The sequence below is a fragment of the Passer montanus genome, unplaced genomic scaffold, assembly GCF_014805655.1.
Source record: "Passer montanus isolate IOZ18808 unplaced genomic scaffold, ASM1480565v1 scaffold27, whole genome shotgun sequence".
NCBI classification, from domain to species: domain Eukaryota; kingdom Metazoa; phylum Chordata; class Aves; order Passeriformes; family Passeridae; genus Passer; species Passer montanus.
This window is the reverse complement of record NW_024367372.1, coordinates 11,075,798-11,091,173: the sequence shown is the minus strand read 5'-3', so window position 1 is coordinate 11,091,173 and position 15,376 is coordinate 11,075,798. Positions and strand designations below refer to the sequence as shown.

General features: G+C 43.3%; 1 protein-coding gene across 9 annotated transcripts in view; it reads right to left on the bottom strand.

Moving 5' to 3' along the window:
* Nucleotides 1–14,226, bottom strand: part of FOXN3 (forkhead box N3) — a 169,798-nt gene extending 155,572 nt beyond the window's left edge. For 2 of the 9 annotated variants that reach the window (XM_039712432.1, XM_039712436.1), the window contains exon 1: nt 14,104–14,215. The gene's annotated coding sequence lies outside the window, so the exon portion shown is untranslated. Of the gene's footprint in view, nt 1–14,077 lie in introns of all 9 variants that reach the window. The other 7 variants (XM_039712437.1, XM_039712438.1, XM_039712433.1 and 4 more) reach the window with 6 other exon arrangements.
* Nucleotides 14,227–15,376: the final 1,150 nt, after the last annotated feature.

Here is a 15,376-nt window from a genome sequence, read left to right as displayed (position 1 = left end):
CACTCAAGTGCTTTATCTTTTAGAGGAGGATACATGTAAGCAGCTACCATAAATAGTTTTATGTATAAGCTACATCATAACCAAAAGAGATCTTCCCTAAAGATCTCCTCTTGACAGCAGGCATGAGCTGCCAGTCCTGAACAACAATGTCAAACAGAGCTCAGGTATTACAGGGATGGGCACTATAAATGTTTATAAGCAGTTAGATTAGAGCAGTTAGATTAGTCCTTAACTTCTCAAGGAGATATTACAGGGATGGGCACTATAAATGTTTATAAGCAGTTAGATTAGGGGGGAATAAACTTAACTTCTCAAGAACTATGTCCACATTCATCATGTTTTCCTCTGCACCACACGAGCCATGCTGACAGACTCCTTCTAGGCAGAGGTAAGATTACAGGAACCTTATTTGTACTTCAAGTGATTGTTTTCCTTTCCAACCTTTCAAAGCCTCTTCCTTCAATTCTTCTTTACATGCCATGATGGCAATTTTAACATTGTACCAGTACCCATTGCTCCGGCTGAAACACCACCCAAGGCACCACTAGCAGAGCCATTTTTAATAAGTGATCCTGGGAATAAACCTCACAAATCAGTCTTCTGGATCAGTTTTGGTCAGCTTTGAGGATGTTATGAAATGAGATGATATTATCATACTATACAGCTTTCAGAATTAAATTTTAGTCACGTGGCTCTTTTAACTTGCCATTTAGCATTTCATTTAAATATTTGGTGCAGAAATATCAGAAATATCTATTAATGCCTGCCATTATTGCAGGTTTTAATTTTTGTTGCATTTCAGTGTCATGCATCATTGCACTGGAAGCTTCTGAAAGACACTATGAACTGTGCCTGGCAGTATGCAGAACCTCCCAAACTGGGTCGGGGGATGGGTGATGGGTTTGACTGAGACATGGAACAAGCAAAACTGAACTGCAGATTCATCACTCCAGCACACATATGCTATACAACATTTTCAGATGGGAGACTTGGGGTTTGAGACATTTTACCAACGGAGAGGCTAATCTGGGCTGCAATGCTACTGTGCTCAACTACATCAACCACAGCATCTCCTCTGCTTAAGGAAGCTTAAGGTGGTCCCTGAAGCACCAGGTACTAAACAACATCCATGTGCTACCTCTTCCACAAGACAAAGACCCTTTATCCCAAACTGGCAACTTATGCACTCTCTCACTAATTCCCAGTTTCAAGGCTTTGTTGTGAAATTCAGTACCAACTCTATCACACGGACCCTTCACCATTTATCTCATGAAGCTCAGTCAGTACCAGTGACCAGGTCTCATGTGCTAATGGCTGTCATTTAAAGGTTGCTTTTAATGCAGAATCAGTCAAGGAAAAAACAATTATTTTAAGGAATACTATTGTATTGATTTAGTTTGCATCACTGGGATGTCTTTGCATAATGGATAAGGCATTCATGACCAGCCCTGTGAAAACAATCTTAAGATATAAATAATGAGGCAAGAAGGATTTGTGAAAGGGGCTTTTTCTGCTCTTTGTATTTGCTTGCTCTTCTTTTAAACTGTGTATCACTCACTTTAATGTACATATTCTGAATAGCTATGCAACTGAGAGTAATTCAATTTTCCCACCACAATCAACAAAATGTTCTTCCCTTGATCACTCCACTTTGTACATTACTTTGTGGCCACTTCAGTGTCAAATTCAGCCTTCCCTGCAATACCCAAATGCTTCTAACACAATTTACAGCCTACTTAGAGACTACCTTCTTGGAAATAATGTTAATCAGGATAATTTCTCCTCTTACTTTAAGGAGCTCTTGATTGGGTGCTTTCAATCAGCTGTTAGCCAGAGTTACCTCAGAATTTCTCAACTTCTTATGGGGAAATGGGACAACGCCATTTAGCAGTCAGAGAGCATGTTTAATGGATCATGCTAATCTCAGGGAGGGCCTATGAAACTCTAATTTGTCAGGTTTCATTACATTCAATAATGACTCTTAATTTTCCTGAAGTGTTCTGCTCACTAGCAAATTATGTACCATAGTTTTGCACCCCATTTTCTCTAACTCTGTATTTGGAAAAATTGAAGGCATCTCGTTCTCCACAGCCACTGCCCAGAAGAGGCCTGAAAAAGAGGGGTTAAGAGTTCACTGTCAGATGTATTTATCTCAGAAGCAGGTATAATTCTTTGCAAACAGCTAAGTGTCAGTGCTAAACCAAGCTGATTCAGGGTAATAAAAGCACTTCTGCAAAGCTTTTAGGTGACACTATATCCCTCACAAGCTTTCTCCACCCTTGCGTCCATTTTATCATCTGATACCATCATTACCTTGACCAATCTGCACATTACTTCCTTTCCAAATGGATCGATTCTAAACCAGCTCATCTGCTAATGCTCAGTGCAGGTTTGGGTGATTCTTCTATTGTTTCAATTATTTCTTTGAGGAAAATTCAATCCTGTTAAGCAAACAGTGCTTTTATCTCAGCTGAAGATGTGAGAGCTGTGGTTGCCACTGACAGATCAAGAGCTTCTTATGAAACCCTCCTTTCAGCTGTAGCACCCTCAAGTGACAGAGATGTCCCAGTTTAGCTCATTACAAGCAATAGACAGTGTTAACTATAACCTGGCACACTAAATAGTTGAGCTATTAAAATTAACCACATATTTCTGGAGGAAGATGTGCCATCTCAGCAAATGATCTGGTTATCTCCCTGATTTTCACCTGCTGCAGCAAAGGAATGGCTTCCCAAAGAGCCAAACAAAAGGCACATGTGCCTTCACCCCAATTTCCAGGGGCTAATTCTGGTTTGGAGGGAAATGCAACATTGATTGAGATTTGAAACTGAACCTGTCAGGTTTTCTCAGATGTCTTTGGATATTTGGCTTAGCAGTCCATAAGTAATGCAGAGTGTGCAGATGAGAAAGCCCCAGGGAGAAGAGAGTGATCACAAAGGAATAAATAGAGCAAAATAGATGATCTTCCATTTGCTGCTTGTGGGGCAAGTCGACTGTACTTTCATAGCTCTTCACTCCAGGATAACAGTGCCTGTGTGCTTTCTGTACAGAGACTGAAGTGGTTCTGTCCACAGCCATTCAAGTCTTTATAAGGTACTATATCCTGAATGGGGGCAAATTTAATTATAAATGTCTGCAGTCACATTTCAAACTCTACAATCATCTTCCAGGACAACTACATGTAAAATTTTGTCAGTTATGCTAAGGAACAGTGTTTATCAAGATCCACCTTTCACAGAGTCCAATGTAGCATTGCTGAAAATAAACACCAGCACAGTCTGAGATTCCTAATTTGCAGGCCTCTTATGCCAGCACTAATATGATTTTCCCAGTCTTGCTCAGATATGCATGGAAGGCCCAAAAGAAGAGCCTTACTGTAAGCATGAGACCAAAGAGGGTCACTTTCTGTTCATTACTGCCTTTAATACACAAGTCTCATGATGGAAAGACCATTCTGTTGCCACCAGTGAAGTCCTGAGCAGAAGACACAGCTTTCCTACACATGACTATTAGAACTTGTCCAGAATAAACCAGGAGGAATTTAACTGCAAAAAACGTCACCAGAACCCCAGTCAGATGACAAGCATCAATTTACTTGAATCTTTCCAGCCCCCAAGAGAGTAAGTCCTGCTGGGGACTAGGAAACTAGCCCTGTTCAAATCAAGGGATTCAAATGCCTCTTAAACTTGTAAATGGCTGAAGCCGAATGCAGACTTTGTGCGTCTGCCCATCACCAGGCATCCAGAGATGTCCTGGTATGCCAAAGCAAATACAGTAAATAACCCTACTTTTTCTACATGGCATTATCATTCCTGATTCAAAAAAAGCTTTTCAAGTGAAATGTGCTTTGCAATACCTGAATGCAGAAACAGCTTTCTGTTCTGCAGTGTTTTGCTAAAAATGTTTCAAACGGGCCCTGGTTTCTGTGCCTGGGGCTGACACACACTCACTCCCACCAGCAGCCCCTAGGCTCAAGCCCTCATTGAGGAAAAAGCCAATTTGCCGTTCACTGCTTTAACATGAACACAGCAAGAATCAGAGCACTTCTGAAACATCCCCCATGACAGTGTTTGTGACTTGGGCACTTGGGAAATTCACGCCACTTTGAATGATGATGTTTTATTGGGAGAACATCAGAAGTAGCAAGACGTCTTATATTGACATATTGGTTCCACTTTGCTAGACATACAGGATCAAAGTCATCCCTGGCAGAACTCCATAACCTTCAACAGATGGAATAAATTTGGCCCCATATGCCTGTAGCAGCTGGGGACTACAATTGTTTTCCTATTTTCAGCCATATTTTGAGGATACGGAGCCTGATTTTCTCCATGCAAAGCAACTTGAGATTTTGGCATATGTGCAATATGAGGCAAACAATTTGTATTATCATACATGGCCCTGTATGATTGTTAGGGTCATCTGCAGCACATACCTAAATTTTAAATTAAACACATGCTATAAATAGCCTAGGAAGAATCAAGCTAGAGATTATTTTATCAGACACTCAGCAATCTGTTCAACTGGCTCTCCTGCTCACTAGATGTATTAGAGTCCCTTTTAAATGTAAAATTATGTTTTCTTCATGTAGCTTCCACTACCATCTATTGTATTCATATAGAAAGAAGCAGTTTGTAAATACCATTTCACATTCCAAACTATTTACTATAGGCAACTACATCATTGCTTTGTTCAAATAAATTTACATAAATCATTATTAGACTGTTTTATCTTAGGAAGTTTATTTTGCTCTCAGAGCATGAATTAAATGCATGCATAAACCAGAATATTTTAGGGAGCGAGTTATTCCTGAATTGTTTATGAGACAGTAGACATTTCCACCTAATTTTTCATTCATAATGTAATTTTCTTTAGTTTACTCTATATAGTTAAAAACTGCACATCTAATTTGCTGGGGTTTCCCTGGAAGTGCGCAATAGAATAGATGGCTGTGCTGCAATCTGTTCATCCATCAGCCAGTGCTTCCTTTGACTCACTCCACATTCTGCTCACAACACTTTGTGGGAAAGGCCAGGAACAACAGTAAGTCCCACTTGCTGCTTGACATGATCGTATTAGGAGTAAACTGTTGTTGTTAACCTAAATTTGCAAATGAAGTCACTGGAAAATAAATCTATTTCTAGTAAACATGTCTGTGTTTGGATTAATTGAACAGAGCTCTCAGAGTCCTCGCTAGCTCAGATTTACAGCACGGCACCCACCCATGCATCTTGTAACGAAAGGCACTGCTCTCGTTAGCCTTACTCGATTACAACACACATCCCAATTGTGCTTGACTCACGGACCACAAGGAGTGGCTGCAGAAGAAAACCAGTGGCCAGTCACCCAGTAAGTGCCCCTCAAGCCCAGCACTTCACCCTGCCCAGCCTGCAGGTGCAGCAGACTGGTGCAGCACAGGCAGTCTGTGCCCTGTGCCCCAGGCTCACATCCACTCCCACAGGTGGGAGCTGAACAGCAACCAGCACCCAGCAGCTCTACAGGAATGCTGTCCTGCTCAGCTGCACCCTGTGCCCCAGAGTCAGCCTGCAGGAGCAGTCCCCAGCACAGCTGCCTGCACAAGCACTGGTTTTGAGAGACTGGAAGGCCCATGCAGATCAACCTGGAGACACCAGGTCTCCACACCAGACTGCAAACTCCTGTTAAAAGCCCAGCTGCAGCTTTTCCAGCAACACTGCCACCACTCCCACAGCTCCTTGGTGTGCCACAGGATCTGACACCTCTGCACCGCAGCTGTTTTGTGCCACAGACTTGATGAGAACTTCTGCATGACCCTTTCTTCCTCCAGAAAGGCAGCACACCACATGTCTCCTGTCACATTTACTCCACTTGCATGTCCTGGTGTAGGCATTGCTGGTATGTCTCAGCTGCCAGCCCATCAGCTACACATCAGAGGATCTGACACCTCTGCACCGCAGCTGTTTTGTGCCACAGACTTGATGAGAACTTCTGCATGACCCTTTCTTCCTCCAGAAAGGCAGCACACCACATGTCTCCCGTCACATTTACTCCACTTGCATGTCCTGTTGTAGGCATTGCTGGTATGTATACACATCCATTTAAACAGACATGCAGAACAGAAAAATGCAGCAGAAAAATGCAGCAGAAGCAGAGACACAGCTGAGAAGTCTTTATCAGCATTCAATGCAAATACCACCTGCCCTCGTGGTGTTTCACTCTTGATCTCAGAGATAAGATGGAGTTGTGCAAGTTGTTGTAGAACTATATCTGGGTCAGGCCAGGAGTGTGGGAGAGGTTTAGGCCAGAGAATGCTCTCTTTCAGAGAGCATAACTTTGTGTTAGCATAGGTAAATAACTCTGCTATTTGGGATAAAGGGTGAGGGTGACTGCAGATAGTGGAAAAACATCTTTCAGGTCCTTGCCTTTCTCCTTCCTGAGCATTCCTGTACTCAGAAACCAGCAGAATTTCATGCAGAGCATAAGAACTAAATCAAATCTCTTTGCTTTTACCTAATCTAAGAATACAGCATATCCTTATGGGTCTGGCCAGATCAGTTCTCTAACTAGCATATCACAGAAAATTGCATCAAATACAGAGGCTTTCCATCCCACAGCCACGGTAATACCGTGTGAATAGCAAGTAACTGAGTACCAGGAAGCCAGTGAAGCTTCAGTAATACAGCCATGGAAGATGGCAATAATTTATCATCTCTGCTGTAGTCTAATCCCAGATGTGCCATTTGCTAATTTATTTCCATATGTACCTGGCACACAGATTAATCAGCCATCTCTCTCTGAAACCTAGATTGCACTTTATCCCTTTAGTAAGCAAGAGAAAACGAATGTACACAGCAAAATAAAAGTCCCTTACAGAGGAGCTTTGTCAACCTTTATAGCTTGTGGTTTCCTTTTTCAGCTTAACAATGGCTTTTCAAAAATCTAACACCCAAATCTACTTCCACATCAGTGCACTCCTCCATCTACAGAAGTCTCTTTGCTAACGCTGGTGAAAATGAAGGCCGAGATAGAGAAAGCACATCCCTTAGATTGCTAGACTCAGCTGGAGACAGCAATATTGTCCAAGGAGAGGGCAGCAGCCCTGCACTAGAGCCAGGGCCATCCCCACAGACAGCAGTGACTCCTCTGAGCCAAGGAGGCTGTTTCTCTGCCACGGTTTGCAGAGTAGCAAAATCAAGATAATAATATTTTACAAAACATTTTGAGCTCTACTGAACTAATTACTATTATCAGCAGTAATGTGCTTCTGATACACTTAGCTCTTCTTCTGGAAAACTCCACAAAGGGGCCGCACTTGCTGGAGCCGAGCAGCTGTTAGCACTTCAGCGATGTTATTGGTAATAAATACAGCGTCAATTCTACGCCTGGTGCCCTTTAAGGATCTGTTTGCAATCCACTCTTTATTTTGATTATAAGACATTATCTGCATTAAACATAATTAGTCATATTATATCATTTGCCAGTCTAAGCGCAGTCACTTGACAAGGCAGGATGGAGCTGAATGAACGCGCAGCGCACTCTGAAGCCCAAGGAGATGAAGGGAGTGCGAACTGGCACGCACCCAGGCAGGACACAGACTCAGGCATGCCCGGCCACAGGCTTTTTGTGAGAAGGCTGTCACTTGCACAGCCATGCTGTGACTCTTCCTTGTGTCAGAGTCTGAGCAGGCACGTGTAAAATGTCATTATCAAACCATGGAAGAGTAATAAAATGATTGCTGAAAATGAAATTATTTATGAGCTTCAGTACCCTCGTAACAGTTATAATAATCAAAATACATAAATATTTGGATATGCTAGTGACAGATGGCGTATACTGGAATAATCATACAGAATATGTCAGCTTTCAGAATCAGCTTATTCCAGAGTTGGCATGTTTCAGGGCTTTCTGCTACTAAAATAAGCACCTGGTATTTGATCCTCCAAAAATGTATTTTCACAAACACATGGGTGTCTTTTGATAGAAAAGCTATTGAGCCTGTCACCATCCACACAAGTACCCAAGTAACAGTGTGCTGCCATCAGCTTCCTCTGCTTTGCCTGCCTGTTGGTTGCAGAGGCAGTGGAGGCCTGTCAGGACAGAGTGACAGTGCCTTGCCAAAGTGTATCCATGCCCTGGGCTTGATCCACACACTGCAGGCAAGACAAACTCTCCCATTTGCAGCCCCAGGAAGAACAATCCGAGTTCTTTTACCTACGCTCCTGTGTCAGCAAGTGTGAAAAAAATCTGGGCTTTTGGACAGCTCTGGCTGGAAATGAATGTTCATTAAAAATGATTAAAACAATTACTGTGGAGAAATATGTTTATTTGCGTTGGGCATCAATGAAGCAGCAGCCTGTGCCCTGGACTAAGAAACCCACAGGGAGGTAACAGCAGCAGGTGAAGGGAAAGAGAAGAGCAAAGGCCATGTCCACGTGCTGCTCCTCCTGCCCCACAGCCAGGACAGTGTGGGACAGGCTGGCAGGCACACAGAAATGGGGACATTGTGCCTACACCCCCACAGGACTATAAACAAATGGCAGCCTCCTTCCTCCCTGGAGGAAACCCTTCCTCACTTAGGTGTCTGAGCCATCACGGGCCCAGGGCTCCTGCAGGCCACAGCCTCCCCTCAGTGACTCTGAAACTTTGGCCATGGCCCTCCCAGGCAATAACTCCTCTCCACCAACAACAGCTTTTCCACAAAGCCACTTACAACACCACATAACAGGCTGTTTTAGCAGACAGTAAACAGACAAATTTTGAAGATTAATAGGCATTCATTTATTATGTTACACTCTCTTCAGTTTTCCCAGACAATCAAATTGGTAAATTAGAGCCATAATTTTCCACCAATTAATACCAGATGTGACACATCTTGACATTAAAAGAGTAAATATAAGAGAACTGTCAAATACTTCATATTTCTAATGTAATACTGTCTGAATAGAAAACCTAAAATCCTCATGCCTCAGACTTATTCTGAAACATAGACACAAAGGATGCTGATGTTTCCAACTACTGCACATTCACAGGCTGCACATTGTCCCCCTGACAGCTGCTAACACCTTTCCCAAATGCATGTTGACTAAAAAGCCCAACCCCAAAGCAGTATTTATACCTGTAATCCAGCACAGGACATACTGTCACAACATCAGAGGAGATACCAATAAAAAGCAAGAGAAAATGCCAAAGACTTATTATTGCAGAATTATTGCATGAGTGTAGTGCAGGACAAAGGTAGTTAGCAAAGCTTTCAGAAAAGAAAACAAAATACAAAAATCTTGTTTTAGTGCTTCTCTTCTCCAGCAGTTTCTACACTAGGACATTCCAGCATCAGTTCCAGGCCAAGTCTGAGAATGCCACAGTCCCAAAATTACACAGGCTGTGTGTTAATACAGCTGATCAGAGCAACCAGGTCAAAGGGACCCACTTGGCACACATGGACAGGGGGACAAACCTGCTCTCTGTGGCCCTCTTGGTTCCCACAGACCAGCTGGACCCTACTGCTCAGGACCTAGAAGTGCTGCCAGCACTGCTCTGGTATCCAGAGAGGAGAGACATGAAGCTCCAGGAGCAATTAAAGCTCATCTCCTTTAAACTCTGATCAGCTACAGTTTTGGGGAGGTGGGAACATACCATAGAATAGCTCCCTTTTGCTTCAATTATCACCATACTCCCTTTTTCCATACAGTCCCAGGTAGCAAAGATTTTTGATAGGCTGAAGGTGACTTTGCAAAGAAGGAAGCATCCCCTTCACAGACCACATTGCCCCTGCCAGGCCCTCAAGCAAATCTACCTATGAGTTTTCCCCATTCACACCATGGAGATGAACTGGGATCATACAGTCTATCATCAGTGTCACAGAGCCTGCACTCTGTCAGCTGTCTGCCACAAATTCCAGTCGTCTCTTCCCAAATGCACCCAGCAACAATTTCTGCAGACAGCAGGTTTCACTACACCTTAAAATAAAAGGGAATGAAAATGGGAGGATGCCTAGAAACAAGAGGTCTTTTCCATTGGTGGTTGCTTTGCAACCTGAGGAAGCAGGCAAAGATCCACCATAATTATATCCCCTTGGCAAAGTCACTGAAGTAAAATGCAGCCGGGTGAAAATCACTCTCCCTCTTGTAGCTCACCATGCTCACAAGGAACAGGCTTCCCACGCACAACCATATGTCATATTTTGCCAGCACAGCCAGGTAGCTGATAGATTTCCTAGTGGCCAGAACATAGCCAGCCAAATCTGCTACTCAAATCAGAAGTTTTTTCCTTGATTAGAAGACATGGGCTTTGATGCATTTTGACCCAGATTAACTGGCTTCATCAGGCTCCAGAAACAAAGCCGGACTGCAAATGGGCTCAGTTAAAATTGCAGTGACACTACCAGGAATCTGCAGAAGGGTCCCAGAAGGGTTTTGGATCCAAAGCAGACAGTGCAAAGCTGCAGTCAACAGGCACAGGGGAGGACCAGTCCGACTGGCCCTACAACATTCATGATGGGATGAAATACAACCCAAGGCTCCAGAGTGATTACACAGCCTGCCCCAGCCTCTGCAGACACTTTCCTGGAAAGATATAAGAATACGGCTTGAAGCAGAATTGGACCCCAGGCAGGAATATCCCCCTTCCAGTCTTTTCCCATAAATAGGCAGTGGGGGGCAGAGGGGAATGGACTTTAAATGGTTTTGCAAGAGGAAGCCAGATGAAAGCAAATCAGCTACAACTGAGAAAATCCAATCTACTTAACTGTCCTGCACAGAACTAATTTTGCCTGGTGCAGCTGTGACCTTCACAAACATCAGGTCAGTAGCAGCCTTACTATCTCCAAATGAAGGTAGAAGATAGTCGTCCCTGAGCAGGCCTCCCAATGTCAGAGAGAAAAGAGCTCTGTTATAAGGCACAGTCTCTGGATCAAGAGGCATGTTACAGAAAGATTACACTGCAAATGCAATCCCCTATCCCTAATGCTCAACAATCTGATACGTGAACCCGTCTTTCAAAGAGCTGGTGACTGCAGTATTGGGCAATCTGAGCAATGGGTAGGGAACAGGGCTGCCAGCTGTGTCAGCTAGCTCAGGCACAGGTGGATGGCCACACCAGCTCCTCCTGGTAAGGAGTCCTTACACACAAGTTCACCCAGGTACACATTGCAGCACATCTGAGTTTTAAAAAGGGTCTTAACATTTTCCGTAGTGCTGGGACAAACCATTTCTTGGTCATCTTGTATCCAGTTTTTTGCAGAATGCCCATCAAATCTGACTGCTTTCAGTCTTCAATGTTCAAACTGACTTTTGACAAACTCATTCACTCCTCCCAGACAGGGCAACACAACACAGGCCAGAAAGAATCATATTTGTTAACCCTTTCCACCCAAAAGGCAGGCACACACAAAAGGTAGCTGCGCAGGTCCCACCTGCACAGGGCAGAGGTCCTGGCCAAGGGAGACAGGTGACTTGTACCAGAATATGTTGGCTAGTCAGTGCTGCCCAACTGAGGACGTGTTATGAACACTTGCTACTGGTGTCACCCCTCACCTTCCAATAGGCACCAAGTAGGGCTAGGTGGTGAGGTTGTAAGGTTTGCACTTCTAAGATCAAGAGCCAGAAGAAAAAGGACCTTTCTTTCATAATCTTAAATCAGGAAAAAGCTCAAAACAAGGCACTATAGAAACATTGCTCTGAAATCAGAATCAGGCACATTAGCTACAAGAAGTTCCTTTAAAGTACTCAGAGCACATGTCCTCAAAAATGCTTAATGGCCATGTTTTCCCTGTAGGAGTGATCTCAGAGTGCACAGAAATTACCTGTTTCACAGACCAGTGGTTTTCAACCAGTGAAAATATTGTTTTATACTGTGAACCCCATTAAAGTATCTACAAATAGTAATGGGAGGAGTAAACCTCTTGTCAGGAAGTGTAAGTTTGCTATACGAGGAACTCTCATCACCAGTAAAAATTTTAAGTGGTCCACAGTGGAAAGAGGTGTAAAACCACTGCTGGAGATGCCTCTCATTGGCTATGGGACAGAGACTAACATAACATCTGCAGCTGAAAAATTCTTTGGGATGTTGATAAAATAATTTGGCCAAAGGGAGAAACATGGCCAAAAACTTTCATCTTATTTTATTCATTCTGTTCCTGTCACTTTAATAGAAATAAAAAGAGTTGATCACACGCTCCATGCCTGCACAGCACATGTAAGCACAGTGCTCACCACCAGCACTGCTAGGGATAGCCGTGACTTTTTTTGCTATCACAACTCATTCTTATTGCACCATTTGTTACCATATGCTCTTTTTGCAGGAGCTTGAACTCATACTCTCTGAATATGAATCCCAGACTGTCATCCTGAGTGAGCAGAGCACCTCCAAATTATGGATCTCCTGGACTTGCCGAGAGATGCCTGCTAACGCATGGCTGCAGGTGAAAGCTGAATGGATTAAAACTAGCACTAATTCAGCAATGGAACTACTACAGGAAGCTGTGACCTACACCTTGTCACCTCTGACACATCAGGATCCAAATGCAGACAGCGTTAAATAAAAGACCAGTTACTGGGTGTACTTCTCATCTGTATTATATAGGGTGTGATGCTCCCTAGCATTTTGAGAGCTTCTCCACTTCATATCTGGGACTCTGTGACTCCTTGTCCACACACCCAGCAGACTGACTGCAGTGCTTGTTTTATGATATATGAGAGATGTGAACCATTTTGGACTTTTTCCAAATCAGCAAGCTTTTTTTTTTCTCTAGCAATCTCCAGTCTGGAATTCCTCTGCTTCTGTCGGAGGAGTTCTTGGTGACTCACATGTGGATTGGGAGCTTTCTCAGCCCACAGCTGAAGGCAAGGGTGTTAAATATTTAATAAAGAGACAGCTTTTCTCCCAAATGTTTTGGATAAATAGCTGCTAAAAGAAACCAAAATACAAAAGGGTTTTAGCCGCTGGAATAAAAATATCTTTTTCCCTTTCCAATAATCACCGAGCTGCCCTCACCTGGGTTCTCTCCCTGGTGCTCACAGCTGTCCCCAGCTCCCACCACCGGCCCATGCCTGCACTCAGGAGGGAACCACACTTCAGCCAGCCTCCTGCAGCCTTACCATCCTGCAGCTAGGCTCAGCTTCAGCCACTCAAACTATGAGGAGGAGGCATAGTGAAAGTAGCAGAAATTTTAGCTGTAGTCTAAAAGCTGCTCTGGCCTTAAAGTGGGGTGTGCCTGGCTGAGCCCAGATCACAGTTGTTAAACACCAGATACGGTAACAGTGGCAAGGTGTTCCAGTAGTTTTACCCTGTAACTGCTGCCACATAGCAAGGCACGAGAGACACGCATCCTCAGGTGTCTGACTGGTTTCTAGTAACAGTAAAGCAGTGAACATTCAAGAATTTCTACTTTTTAATGTCCAATTAAATACCAGTATTAAGGAAGTAACAGGACCTTCCTAGGTCCACAGTTTCCAACATCTAATTATCTGCTAACTTTATTCCATATGAGTATTATGTGACTTTGTTCTTTATTTCCTTTCTATAATTACTACCTAGTTAAAGTACTCCAAATTGGAATGAAAAAAAAAAAGAAAGAAAGAATCAAATTATTGAACAGTGAATTATAAACTCTGCTTGGTATCTGCCTACAGACATAGCAGAATGAAATACTTACTTAAGCATCAAACAGGATTTATGTAGGCATTCTGTTATCTCTGTTGAAGTATCAAAACAGCACATACCATTGTGCTGCTAAGCCCTATCAGAGCTCCTGCCACACAAGGGTGATAAGAGGTATAGACATTGGGTCACAATTTGGCCACTGCTCAGCTGAAGGAGAGAAACATTCTTTCTCTGTGGCTGTCCTCTAGTTAAATCCTCTGCTTTCAGCTTGAGGGTATGCACAGCCATCCTCAGTGTTAGGTGTAGCAGCTGATGATCTCCAAGAGCCTGGACTTTTTACTAAAAGTCCTGAAGGTGGTTTGCACCCAGCATCCATAGCACAAACTTCTACATCCCCGGTTCATTTGCTGGAAGTGTGAAAACTAATGAATTTCAGCTCGTGCAGCCATGAGCAAGGACCTGTCAGTAGGGAACCCTGGGCTCTGGGCTGGACTGTCACCTGAAATGTGCTGCTGCAAAGGTTACCTCTGGCATTTATCATCCGCAGGCTGAGGCAGGACTCGTCTGCTTTGGTGAACCTTCTTCCAAGCCAGTGGCACTGCACGGATGCAATCAGCGTGTCCTGCATTGTTCCAAAGCTGTCAACATCTGTCAGGAATAGTAAATTTTATTTTATCTTGTTTGAGTGGAATGGGTTTCCATAAAAATTATGTAAATAATGCTAAGAATAATCAAGAAAATTAGTTTAAACATCATGGCAGCAATTAGTCACAGTTCTTACAAGGACTGGACAAGCACCACAGTTCTACATTGCTACCTGCTGCAGCCCCAGCTCTGCCCTCCATGGAAGGAGGGTGAATTGGAGAAGGCTGCATGGCTGTACTGGGTAAACTGCAGGACAGGATCCATAAATACAGTAACTTCCTACTGGAACTCACGTTCTATGACTGAAACTACATACCAACTCAAGCAAAAAGAAAAAACAAAAGGCAAAATATGAAGAAACCAACTTGAAAGCTTGTTACTGATACAAACCAAACAGGAATAATGACTAACTCAGAAACAACAAGTAGAGGTCAATGTCTGCCTTCTACTGTGCCTCACATAAATACACAATCCTTTCTACCTGCTCCAATGGGCACTTCAAACGAATCAAGCTCTTTGAGATATTTCACTAGGCTAAAATCACAAATTCTTGTTTTGCTTATGCGTTGCTTCTGCTGCCTAGAGTCTCCCCATCTTGTTTAAGTACAGCATGTAACTGCAAGCAGAATGGCAGCATCCTTTCTTGCCCCATGGTGAGCACCAGCACTGAGTGGGACAGCAAAGATGGTCAGCAGCTCCTAAAAACAGAGATGGGCTCTTGCCCATCAGTAACCAGCAGACAGGAGCTGAATACATGCAGTTACAATCATGGGAACAGTTAACATGCCACATACGTGTGCACCTCCTTGTATTTCAGGATCTGTATGTGTGAATGGTTCACCTTTCTACAACCTCTCCAAGGACTAAAATAACAGAATTTACCCTTCCTTCCCCACCCCCCCTGCCAAATTTCTAATTTTTGCCCACTTGACTAAGAGAAGGAGACTTTGCTTGCACTATCTTCAAATATTAATAGTGAACTGCCAAGGCACATTTCTTACTGTGATGTACTTGTATAGCTCTGGGTAATTCCCACTGGCATTAATGAGAATGGTTTATATAAATCTCTTTGCCTCATCCCATGATCATGGCTTTAAAGAGGGCAATATGCAATTCCTGTGTCTCCCCACTACAGGACAGGGCAGTTCCCATT